General features: G+C 40.2%; 1 protein-coding gene across 2 annotated transcripts in view; it reads left to right on the top strand.

Annotated features, from left to right (window-relative positions):
* SLC8A1 (solute carrier family 8 member A1) overlaps window positions 1-13,705 on the top strand; it is a 289,944-nt gene that overhangs the window by 185,509 nt on the left and 90,730 nt on the right. The window lies entirely within an intron of this gene.

Genomic DNA, 13,705 nt, shown 5'->3' with positions numbered 1-13,705 from the left:
AAGTCTTGAAACAAATAGCTTACCCCAAATTGAATGTCCTTTGTCAAGTTAGGATAGTAAACACTCTGCAGTAATCATAATATAGTAATGCTTCTTATAAGGACAAAAAATTTGTGAATACTACATAAGCCTGATTTATAAACATCTGCACTGTTTTAGCAACTGGTTCCATGGTTGGGGGAATTATTCATGTATGTACAGTAGATAATGAGCAGTGTTTTGAATACTGAAATCAATTAATATGTAGTAAACAGATACTCGGTTACATGTACAAAACCCACTATACAGATTCTAAAGTAGACCGGCGTTCTAAATCAGCATTCTACTCTTATAGACACTGTCACTCTTATATTGTTTGCCTTCTTATCTGTTAGTATGTTGTATACTCCATTCTAGTAGCTTGCAGTTTATTTTATTTTATAGAAATATCGTGTATGATTAATTTCTTTATAAACAAGAGCATTATAAAAGGGGTACATGAAAAAACAATGAATAGAATAAAACGTGCATAGTTTAATAAAATTGCAATGTCCCTATTAATCCCTATTTTTGTCCCTGTTATCTTACCTAATATACTGTACCATTCTTTCTTAATGATAAATTTACTTTCATGCTTAGGTGAATGGGGGGTTCTTGTATTTGCACGATGCAGCTATATCATACTTACCAAATTTTTTAAGTTGGTGTCCGGGAGACTCTCTGTAGCAGGTGGGCGTGCGGGGGGCGGGGCACCGAAATCGCGTCATTTTGACCCCGCCCCCGCGACGTAATGACGCAAATTGCGTCATTTGACAGCGGGGGGCGGGGCTAAATGCCGCAATTCACCGGGAATCGCGGCGTTTGGGATCTAATTCTGCCCACTTCACTAGGAAGTGGGGCACTTCCTAGTGAAGTGGGCAGAATTCGGGAGATTGCCACACTTGCCCGGGAGTCCGGGAGACTCTCGCAAAATGTGGGAGTCTCCCGGACATTCCGGCAGAGTTGGCAAGTCTGAGCTATATAGACTTACTGGGGGATCTGCAGGAGAACTGCAGAAGAGCTGTGTGAATGCCACATGGTCTGACACACATGTCGGAATTTGTTGTTTCCAGGTAAATTACATTTACAGGAAGTTAAACGTCTCTGTACCATATTCTCATGTAACAGTGATCATTTCTATTCCCTGCCACTCAAAGGAGAGATTCAGAGAAAATGATCAAATGCAGAACACTTGCCTATCCGGTTTTCGGTATCCAATCTGTGAATAAGCTCCACCTACATGTGTAGAAATCACTGATCATTATCGGGACCTTTTACTAAATTGTGGCGTTAGTCATTAGCGTTAGTGCTGGTGTTCGCTTATCGCTCTCCTATTCCTACCGCCTATCCCTACAATATACCAAGAAAATTTTACCGCGGTACTTGAGTGAGACTCATCTCTACAGAGGTACTGGCTGGTACAGTAAGAGGAGTCTTACAGTTTCGTCAGCTAGTCTTCAATCCATCAACTGGTTCACATATGTGGAGTGGAACTGATATAGGGGCATATTTATGAAGTGGTGCTAGCACAGTTTCACTCTCTTTCCGTAACTCCAACGCAAGTTGGAGTGTGCCGCATATTTATGAAAGGTGCATCGCAGTAGATATCGTGGATATCTCCTGTTTTGCATTCTGCTTCGTTTTTGGGAGCAGTCAGCATTCAATAGTACGTGACTGCTCCCTCTCGCAATCTAACAAGTTTTTTTTTTCGGAAACTTGTCATGTTATGATAATTGAAAAATTTCAGTGCTGTCAGCTCTGCTCCGAAGAGCAGAGCTGAACAGCGCATGTGTGGAGGGATCACATGATCCCTCCCAGTCACTCACCGCTCGCTCTCTGCAACTATAGTTGTAGAGACAGAGCGGAGATGTCTGTGCACATGTCCAGTTCTTCGAACTGCACATGCACAATTGCAGGAAGGAGGAAAACGAAGAGGACAAGGAGGAGATCCGGAGACAGCGTATTCCAAAGAGGCGGGGTAAGTATGTTTTTTTTATCATAGAAACAGCAGTTTATCGGAACTGCTGTTTCTTTGCTGGGTTCTTCATAAATTTGAGAAATAGTTCAATCCATCAATCAATCTTATCAATGCGATAAGGATTGAAAACTCTTTTTCACTTTATGCGAACATTGATAAATGTGCCCCTAAAAATGGTAATCCTGTCGTTCTGCTTTGAAAAAATGTTTCACGTAAAATTGAAATTTTTCATGCAATATCCTGTATCACCACCCTGAGATATCGCATGTGCAGCCACGATCCTGCTTTCCATGGGGAAGCTTTCGCTGGCACTAATCACTTGATAGATAAGGAAAAGCCTTATCTTCACCAAAAACAACAGTTTTATAATAAACAGGGCCCTAAAACCGTTTCTATAATAAACAGGCCCCTAAGTGTTTTGCAATATGAAATATTAAAAAAAAACAAATAAGATATTAAAACCATAGTTGCCTCCCGAATTTTTGGCAGTTCTCCCGGACTCCCGAGCAAGCAGGCAAAAATCCCGGATCCAGCTGTCGCCGTTCTTTAAGATGGCGGGGCCAGGGCTAAACGTGGCATTGTGTCCCCGCCCCCTGCTGCGATTGGCTAAACTTGCCTAAGCTTGACAGGGGACGGAGCCTAACGGTGACCCGCGAGTGGCCACGCCCCCTCGACGGACCCCCCTCCTGGACAGCTGCCTTCAAAGTAGGCAAGTATGATTTAAGCCATCTGAAATAATGAAATGATGTTGTCTACAGTACGGCATGTTTGTGCATAAAAAGAGGTTTGTGTTCTCTTTGGGACACCTGAAGAGAAAAGCAGGAAGCCAGTTGGTGTAAGCTGCTGAAAACGAATACAGAATTCATTACTGGCTCCTTTGTGTACAATTTGCTGCTACTATAGCAAGTTGCCAGTGAGAGACTAAATACAATGTCCCAGTGAAATGCGATCAGCTCCTTTATATCATGCTGTAGGCCTGTAATATTGGTTTATGTAGGTTTGTGGCTAGAAACAACATTTTTGTTGCAGATTGAAAACCAATGAATCTTCTAATGGAATTTTCATCCCCATTCTTTTCATTGGGAAATGTCTTACATCCAATTTTAGAGCAGGCTGGATCTGCTCGGCAGCATAAAAAGCTTTTATACAGTAGTGGTGATAAATACAATAGACACATGTTTCCTGGTTTGTTGGACACTGTTAGAGAATAGTAACTTCATGAGACACACAATGAAATCTGAGGCGCTTATAGGAAAACAAGGACACTGTGAGAAGTGGAGGGAAGGAAATGTCACCTTGGCCTCTGGTACATTATTCCTATTTTATAATAAATGTCAGCCTATTATTCCATTATTAGCATTCAGTCACATTTATATGTAGCTATTAGCAAGTCTCAGACGCTGTTTGCCTGACTGCTGAAGACATGTTGTTCCAGGATTGCTCTGTACTTGTACAGCGATGTGAGTGAATTAGACTGTAATTTGCACAGGGCAGTCCTCTGCCTCCATCTCCATAATGGTGTTTTCTCTTATTATTGCGGCACCATGTAACATGTTCTGTATGGGTAAGTGCACGGTTTAACCAGGGCCGGATTAACCCGAGGTCTAACTGGGCTACAGCCCTGGGGCCTCGGGCATCCAGGGGGCCCTTCAAAGTCCTCAGCAGCATTATTGACCGGCCCGATCAATGCACTTTCACTGTAGTCATCCGTCCCGGCACTCAGTAATCTGCTTACTGAGGAGATCTCGCAAAAGTTCACTCTCGCAAGATCTCCTCAGTGAGGAGCTTACAGCGCGCCGCGGAAGGAGAACTGCAGTGACTGGTAAGCGCTTGGGGGGAGCGCTTACCAGTCACTGCAGTTCTCCTGCCTCACAGGGGATGGGGGGCAGCGGGCGGCTCACATTGGGGGCAGCCTAACGGGGGAATGGAGGTCCCGTTAGCCCAGGGGCCTCCATTCCCTTAATCCGACCCTGGGTTTAACGCGTAGTTTCACAGCCTGTTTCTTATTTTTGAACACCTATCTCAGAATGAACTTTTTATGTAAATATGTACACAGAATGTCGATGTTTACTATTTCTTTACCAACCTAGAAGTAACTGTTTGTGGATAGTGAACAAATTAACGTTCACAAGCAGGGGCGCACGCAGAGAAAAAAAAGCGAGAGGGCTACTGTGCATGCGCAGCAGCTCCGTTTCGGTAGCACTCTACTATACAGCAGTCGCGGCGCTGTAAAAGAAACATCCGCGGCGGTGCTGTATACAATACAGCACAGCCGCGGATGCTTCTTTGACAGCGCCGCGGCTGCTGTATAGTACAGTGCCGCTATGTGGGGCACTTCGTTAGCGGAGGGAAGGGGTTTCTGGAGACCCAGAAACCCCCCCTGTGTGCGCCCCTGACAAGCGGTGATCAGACTGTAGTAGATATCAGACGTGTTAATTACAATAGGAAATATAGCAGACCTACACTACAATAGCAGTCACACGTACTCAGTGCTAAGCATAATAGACCACCGTAATTGTGAAATCCTCCCAAAGGAATAGCTATTTCCTCTATAATGTTACACTAATTAGATATATGCTCATAGATGTAACAGTACAAGTCATGTGTATTAAAAAAATGAGCAAAATAAAATTCAATAATAATGACAGTTAAAAATATACACAAGTCCCAGTTTGTATAAAATAGTAATCCTGAATTTTTTTATTTTTTTTTAAATATATTTCTGTCAGTTACAATAATAGTGTTATTTCCTATTATACTTAATGTCTATGTTTAGCTTTTTTGTTTTATTTTGACTTTCCACCTATTACATATGAATTTGTGAGACACAACCAACCTAACACTGTGACACACAGCAGTGGTGGGGAAACACTGGCTTAGAATGTCAAGATGATGGCGACTCTTTAAGGCAAAATATTGGTCTTACTGGTTGCAGGAACTAGTGGGATTGTGTGTTGGCTAGCTGCAGTTGAGTGCCTGATTCCGTGCCCAGAAACAGGGCTGGAGTAATACTGTAAGCCTGGTAAGTGTGGCAGGAGAACGTCACAATTACCAGTGCGCTCCGCCAGAGCGTCTGCGCTGAGATAAAGATTTTTTCGGCTTGGGCAATGTACCTCCTTAGGTTCTGAGTACCCGCACTGACCAGAGCGGGTATAAGGACAAGGTGTGGGGAAGTGGCGTATGCACTGTGAAACATCAAAGGGGCTCCAGGTAGTGGGTGCCAGCTCCAGGTAGTGGGGCACTGGATTTCCCAGCATCGGCCCTGCCCAGAAGTAAGAATGATATTTTTACACATTCTCTAAGGTGGCAGTCATCAGGGAGTAGTCAATGCTTTCAGGGGGATGTCTTGTCCATCAATAAGGCACATTTGAGACAGAAAACACATTTAATAAACCAATGTAATTACAACATTAAATGTAAGGGCAATATCGTACACTTTTTGATTTTGGGTTAAATGCACAATGTAGACCCAAGCGGGTCCTATCCCATATCTAATTTTAGGTAAGTGCACTCTATTTTTATGTTATTTAGTTAAAACTGCTGATGTCAGGTACGTGATGCTGCATTGGAAGCTGAGAGTACAAGGAGCTGCATAAGTCCGCTCACCTGCCCACAGATTGAGAATTTACTCAATAATGTGCTAGATAGTAGCTAGATAGCTGCTAGATGTGCAAAAGTGATAGCAAGCAGTGAAGGGATATTTTTTAACATTTGCTCTCTTGCACATTTAGGGCCTCATATAGATGTGTTTCGTGTAGCATAAAATTCGAATTTCACTACTGCACACTCCCACAAAAAAAACTTTTTCTTGAGTCTGTATGCAGACTTGCATCTTGCACATACTCGCCACCTTGTATTCGTTGGCCTCCAGGAGATCCAGGGGGTGGTGGGCGTGGGGCCGGGGCTTGACAAATTGCATTATTTTGGCCTCGTCCCTAAGAAAATGTTTCAATTTTAGCCAAGTACAACGGACCCCACCCACTTCACTAATGAAGAGGGGTTGATCCCGGAGGGAGCCCTGCTTGGAAGTCTCTGAGAGAGTAGGCAACATTGATCTTGCATATACAACACTTATAGGGGCAGATCGTGGGAGCCAAGCGGGCCCAAGCATAAGCAGAGTACAATAAGAGCGTGTTCTGGTAAATACAACGATGTAGACCTGGATGCAGACATGTCATATCTGTTGCCGATGCTCTACCCCTGGTGTAACTTCCAAACTGATAATGATGACGATCGGCTGAGAGGAGCCCAACTCAACATACTATGTAGAATGTGTCTTTTTTTCAGATGTTTGCATTTTAGACGGAAGTCGCGTCCAACTCTAAATGAGGCTCTCAATCTCACAAATTGTTACATAAATCATGTGCACAAGGGCACTTAAGAAAAACAGAATAGGTGCATTCACTGTACAGTACTTACATATTACATTGTATATACCATACACATTTTATATTTCATATATAAAAAGAGGTGCATATAATATGCGCCGAGCCTATGTTCTGATTTGTAAATTACATTTTATGTAGCCAGAGAGATTACAATCTTGCTGCTGGCAGCATTATGTGGAGTTGTATTTAGCTCTCATGAATCACTTCCTGCAATAGATTGGTTTGGGGTGAAAAATCACAGAATGTTCAATTGTTCAAGGTAACAGTCTCATGTCAGTGTCTCCTGTTGTCTGTAGTAAGTTCCTCCACCTATAGGCAGACAGACAGTACTTCATTCTACCAAAGTAAATTCAGTGGGAATGATGCATCACCTACCTTGCAAAATATAAGTAAAAAAAGTGTAGCTTTCCTTATCATAAATCAGCTTCCTTTTTTTAACATATCACGTGCTGTGTAAGTGTATAGCACATGTTGTTATGGCCTATAGTATATAGATATGTTATACGCACAAGCAGCACTGCAGAGGAGGAAGTGTATCTGATGACAATATGTTCCTTTGAATGAAACTTTTCCAGGAATAAGAATTACTCGTTTTCCGTAATTAGCACGTGAAAAACATATAAGAAGAGGTGCAATTCTACAGGGGTCACTCCATGCAGTCACTTGACAAACCAATGCACATGACTGCATGTGTAATCAGTCTCACTAAGGTTGGCACAGAACATGCCTTTGTATTTGCTGTGCCTTTTATTATTCTGGTACGCTGCCCATTGCAAAATCAAACGTTTATTATTCTGGATGTAGCACGATTCCTGGTTCATTTCAGAGTATTCAGACAGCATTTTTTATTTTACCTTCCTGGCTCTCACAATGGGTTGGAGTGTATTAACATTTTTTGTTTGAATATTTGGGCGTTTGTGCAGTACATGATAAGTTGCCAGGGTAGGCAGCAGAGTTTGGCAATTATGCAGTGGAAGGAGAAAAAAGGAACCGAAGGCTGTCTGGTTTAGAGCACCGTTCTCTCTCTAGTAGACATTTCTGCCTTATTTTTCACATTTTCCAAGCACGGCTGAGGATTTAATAAGTGGCAGGTTACACTGCCCATTTGGCTTCCCATGCTCAGGCAGGCAGAACATCACTGACTCATTCAGTGTGCTGTGGGCGCCAGAAGCATACACACTTCACTGCACTGAGGGGCCTATACGGGACTGGAAGAGTTAACTCTTTACTTACCACGTGGATCCATTCAGCGACCATGTTGCTGTACTGTTAGTACAGCTCTCTAGCAGACTGCATTACACATCACTTTATGGAATATATGGCCAGGAGTGGTAAACTTTCTACTGTTTGTGTGTTATTCTGATTTGACTGCATTTATTTTTATCTTTAGGCAGGATTGCAAGAATGTTTACTATAAAACAAAGAGTTTAGAGGGTAAGAGAAGGAGAGGTATCTGTTTTGTTGCATGTGGTCCACTTGCCACCTGATGACAGTCCTCAACTAGATGTTATTGGAGAACTGTGTGTACCCTGCTTTGTGCCTCTAAAAACCTGCAACAATTATCCCAGAATTCAAACACCAGGGGCCTGATTCATTAAGGAACTTAAATTAAAATGTCTCTTATTTAAGTCTCCTGGACAAAACCATATTAAAATGGAAGGGGTGCAAATTAGTATTCTGTTTTGCACATAAGTTAAATACTGACTGTTTTTTCATGTAGCACATAAATACTTGATAGCTTATTTGTACACTGAAATTTAAAGTTGATATTTGTATGCTACATGAAAAAACAGTCAGTATTTAACTTATGTGCAAAACAGAATACTAATTTGCACCCCTTGCATTGTAACATGGTTTTGTCCAGGAGACTTAAATAAGAAACTTTTTATTTTAAGATCCTTAATGAATCAAGCCTCAGATTGACTTAATTTCCGATGATTAATAGGAATGAAACATTTGATGATTCCCTGGATTTGTCAAGAGAATGCTCAGTGGTAGTTCTATGTAAACCTTAGTCTACTGTAAACTGTACCTTTAGCTACACAAAACGGAGGCTATCATTTTTAAAACCAAGTTTCAGCCTATGCCTTAAGCCTCTGTGTTGTCGCTACTTCCTAGTCAATCAACAGGCTCTATTCCCATGGACCTTGGTTCCGCCCAGGAAAAGCTGAATCCACTGTAAGCAACAGGGGCATGAAAACTCTTAACTAACTTGCACCACTTAATATATGCTAATTTCAGTACCATATATATTATATCAGGATAGTTTCATCAAAGTGGCAAAATTATAGTGACTTGGTACAGTGTAAGACTACCCTGTATACAGCCACCTAACGTATTTGTCATAAAGCCTGCTAATAGCAAAATATTATGTTTGTTGCTTTCTAAATAATATGTTGATCTTTATATCAGTTGATGACTTTGTATCATAAGTGATGAACGGATGTATAAAAACAGTGACATCCAGGTAATACAAGAAAGTGCTAATTTGTTTCTATAATTACCTAGGAGGCTGGACTGTGTGCAGAATTGTGTATTATTTAAGTGGTCAATTGCAGGTCTTTTATGATCAACATGTTTTGTTTTTATACTTAGTTTCTGTTACTAAACTGCCTCTTTGTACAGTTCTTTTTTCCAACCCATGTTATGCAGCTTATGTTCAGTGAATGTAATAAATCATTACACTTTTTCATAAACTGAATGTCATCTAGCAAGGGCAGAAGGTATTATACAAATGATAATGGTGATTATTTCTTCTGTAAAGACACATGGCCTCGCTCTGCGCTAGAACCCAATCAATACTACTGATCGAGACGTAAGCCCTTATAATGTGGACAGAACATTTCACTTGAGAGAATATTAAATAGGCATATTGACCCACTTTCTTATAATACAATAGAAAATACAGTAGTTTCCAGTTCATGGATTTATACAGTTTGTTACATTTTCCTGTAGCTTCAGTGGAATGTTGTAAAGAAAATATATATTTGGCAGCAAAAATGATACATAGAAAAAGCTGCAGCAATTTTCCAAATAGCATCATGCAACTGCTTCAGATACTTCAGTGCTGCAATTTGTATTCCAGATTTGCCTGTTTAATATGCATTAACAATAATGTAAACAGATAAATTCCTCTTTTGGACTTATACTACAGAATTTTTAAGTTAACTTAATTTTTAAGTTAATTGAGGATTCCCGAAGAAATTGATACCTTTTATTGTCCATTTCTTTATATTCCTAGTACATATGAGACTTTGGAGATAAGCACATCTGAAACAGCAAGTAGAATATTGGTCAAAAAGTAGATATAACTCGCCCTTACTGGAATCAATGCAAACTCCTCATTCAGTTTAACTTGAAATAACGTCTTCATCAGTTTGTTGTATAGACCAAAGGTGGACAACAGGCAGCCCAGTGGCTGCCAGGGACTTTTAGAGGGTTAACATGCAGCCTCCAAGAATAGAAATATTTTCCCAGATGTCACCGAGTGAGGGCATTGTCCATGTATTAGGTTAGTCCATGATTTGCTGGGTTAAAGGTTTGGGATTGGTGTAATGATGAGCAAGGGGTTGCTGATCAGAAACTGCGGTAGAATGGAATCCCATGAATGGACAAGATGAGTGAGTTGTTCAATAGACCTCCCAAGACTGATATTGGTAAAGGACCTATCACCCAAACCACTACTGGAGGACAGAGCTCCAAGTCATAGCATGATCTTGGTTCTATACAAGCCACCTTTTCCCTTGGGATTGCCCTCAGTAATATGATACCCACAGTACACATGGAACATCGCAACTACAGCAAACTGAGGATGATACAACTTGGACAGGTAAACAAGGAAAGGTAGTAATATAGTCAGAACAAGGCTAAGGGGCTAAGCAAGGACTGAGACTAAGACTAGGGTGCAGCACATTCAGATTCTGTAGACTGAATGATGATGATGATGATGATGACTGGTACTTGGATGCATCTGCTACTGGCAAGAGATGGGGGTGCTCGATCACTGGTGTAAATTACAAACGGATAATGATGATGATCATCTTAGATGCATTTGGCTCAACATAGCCCTCTAAAATGTGTATTTTTTGGGATTCAATTCCCATCTGCATATTTGACAAAAATTGAGTCTAACTCTACATGAAGCCCATAGTATACAAATATCCAGACAATACTTATTGGTTTCTGCACTGCAATATGTCATAAATGAATACATTATTTTTTGCAAATTTTTCACTTTGTTCCCTGTTTGTCACTGAAATGTTGCATGATTCTCTGGTGAACTTACTTAAGTGTTACCAGTGCAGCCCCGACAATATCACACAGCAGAATGATTTCACCAAAGTAGTCCCAGCTCTATAAAAGAAGTATAAATTCAATGAAATATGAATTTACTAATCCACTGCAGAATGGCAAAAGAAAAGTGGAACTTGAAGATTGCATCACTGAAACTTGGCACATAGGAGAAACAGCTTGTTCTGCTATACTCAATTTGTGCACAATTTAGCTCATCTCTACCTCAGAGGTATAATGAGGATAAACATTTACACTGGTTATGCTCAGAGGTGGCGCAGGCAAATATGTGATGACAATCCAACATTGCTATTGCCAGTAATAGTGAAGCAAAGTAATGCCATCATTTGAGATCCCTCAAATCAAATCAGATTATCATTTACAAGCAGAATTTAACAGCAGCTAAAATCATCGTGATTTTCTGACATTTTTGTTAAGCTTGGTTCATCCCTTAGCAAACTGAATGACAATTTATGCATTATGATAAAAAAGTTTTAATTCTATTGTTTTATCTTTTTTTTTTTCACTTTCGTCCTACATATATTCATAAGTAGTTATTATTGTAGCTTCACCCAGGACAGACTGGGTTAGTTTTTGCTGCAGAAGTCAAAATATTCATTTTTGTAGACTTTCGGAGTCATTATGCATCTGCACTACTATTATTATAGTATTTGTACCTTGTTAAAACCTTGACAAATATATCAAGGGTTTTAAAAGGAAATTTGAGGAAAAATTACCTCACAGAAAGGGTAGTGGATAAATGGAATAGCCTCCCATCAGAGGTGGTAGAGGCTAATACAGTAGAGCAGTTTAAACATGCTTTGGATAGACATAAGAATATCCTTTAAAAAGAAATAAGGATTAAATAGGGTTGGAGGTTCCCATAGGTTATAAAATGGGCAGACTAGATGGGCCAAGTGGTTCTTACCTGCCGTCAAAATCTATGTTTCTGTTTTAAAGCGCCACCATTATGCAGTGTTGTATATTTGTCATTCACATCAGTCCCTGCCCCATGCGAGATTACTGTCTAAGGGCCTGATTCATTAAGGATCTTAACTTGAGAAACTTCTTATTTCAGTCTCCTGGACAAAACCATGGTACAATGCAAGGGGTGCAAATTAGTATTGTTTTGCACATAAGTTAAATACTGCCTGTTTTTTCACACAAATATCAACTTTAAATTTCAGTGTACAAATAAGCTATCAAGTATTTGTGTGCTACATGAAAAAACAGTCAGTATTTAACTTACGTGCAAAACAGAATACTAATTTGCACCCCTTGCATTGTAACATGGTTTTGTCCAGGAGACTGAAATAATAAGTCTCTCAAGTTAAGATCCTTAATGAATCAGGCCCTAAGTTCCATAATACACAAACATACAAAACCTAGGGTCCATTTTCTTCAGCAGCCAATTAACCTACAAGTATGTCTTTGGAGTGTGGGAGAAAAGCAGAGTCAGGATAAGTGAGATAGACATCTATAACTGTGGGTAGATATGCTAAGCATTCAAAAGAAAGAAGACTGAAAAAACCATCACGTTGGTCCCAGTTTTTTGCTGTAACGGGAGCACTAATGCAGACTCCTCTTACTTCTGCAGAGTGTTGTTTATCGTGTTAGGTACTGTGCTGCGCTTGGAATGTTTTACATGGTGTAGAGACCAAATTACATGTAAGCGGTGGATTATGAAACATGAAATTGCTTGTGACCATAGCAATGATTTATGTGAACGCTAGACCTGCATTTCCATATAATTAGTTTTATTGTAAATCCAGCGCACTCCATTAAATGGATTTGGGGCTTACAGCAGCTGAATAGTTTACTTACCAGCATATGTATATCTATATTTGTAAACATTTTTTTTTTACTTGATTCATAAATAATTGGGCCTTCATAGGATACAAAGTTGAAATAGCAAATATTGTGGAAGAAAATATATTGAAGCTTACAATCAATGATGAATGCTGATGATGAATATTTGTTAAAGGAGAAATATACACGTCAACAGGTGTGTGTAATCAGGGGCTATTTGTCTCATAATATGTGTACCATTCAGTAAAACGTATATTATTGTCTAGTGAATAGTAATTGGTGATGAAATAAAAATAGGGATAAAAGGGCCAGTAAACTTTATTTAAACAATTGTCAGCAAACTAGTCAGTAGTATTCCATGGGGAGGAATCACCACTAGTGATGAGTACTTTGATTTTTTTGCAGTGCGCATAGTATCAATGTAGAGGAAATATAGTTGCAACTTGTGTTAAATATATAGGTGTTTTTGACTTTTTGTTTTGGCTTCTGTACAGTAACAAACAACACTTTTACTGTGAATGGTAAACAATGGAAGGAATGTTTTCTACATACACTGGAACAATCATAAGGGACAACATGTTGCCAAATTACATTTGTTTTATTATATAACAGTTGTCTGGAAATCCTTCTTGAAGTCAGTGGAATTTTTTTGCATAATACCTTGTAACCTGGATTTTAGAACCTTTATTCTTCCAAGTGTATCAGAAACTATAATCATTTTGTAATTCTTGTTTCACCATTGTACATTTTGCACCAAAATAGAACTTTAATCAGAAGCTAATTTTAAATCTTAACCCCTTCTCCCCATCTAGTAGTACCTCATGGGTCCCGTGCCTTGGACATTATGGTTTGGGAGATTTTCAGCTCCACCTGTGATGTAGCAGATGTATTGAGCAGAATGAGAGCCAAGGTTGCATGATTTTGATGTCTGTGAGCAGGGCTGCCTCCAGATATTGCGGGGCTCAGTACAAATGTAACAGGCAGGGCCTCCTCCTTCCTTCTCTCACCCCACCTTCATTTTTAAGTTATTCTCTACCCAACATTTGCCTTCCCCCCATTCTCTACAGTCACCCCCCCCCCCCCCCCCATCCCTGGTGCCATCTAACACCTGCAGCAGTTTATTTACCTCTCTGCGTCTTCTTGTGATCTCCTTTAGACTCCTCTCTATTGACAGCGTTGTGACGTTATTAGTTAATCTCTGTCTGGGAGCCGGGCACCTGTG

Source organism: Mixophyes fleayi, chromosome 3, assembly GCF_038048845.1.
Source record: "Mixophyes fleayi isolate aMixFle1 chromosome 3, aMixFle1.hap1, whole genome shotgun sequence".
Classification (NCBI taxonomy): Eukaryota; Metazoa; Chordata; class Amphibia; order Anura; family Limnodynastidae; genus Mixophyes; species Mixophyes fleayi.
The sequence above is the reverse complement of the archived record's forward strand: the minus strand, read 5'-3'. Positions and strand labels throughout refer to the sequence as shown.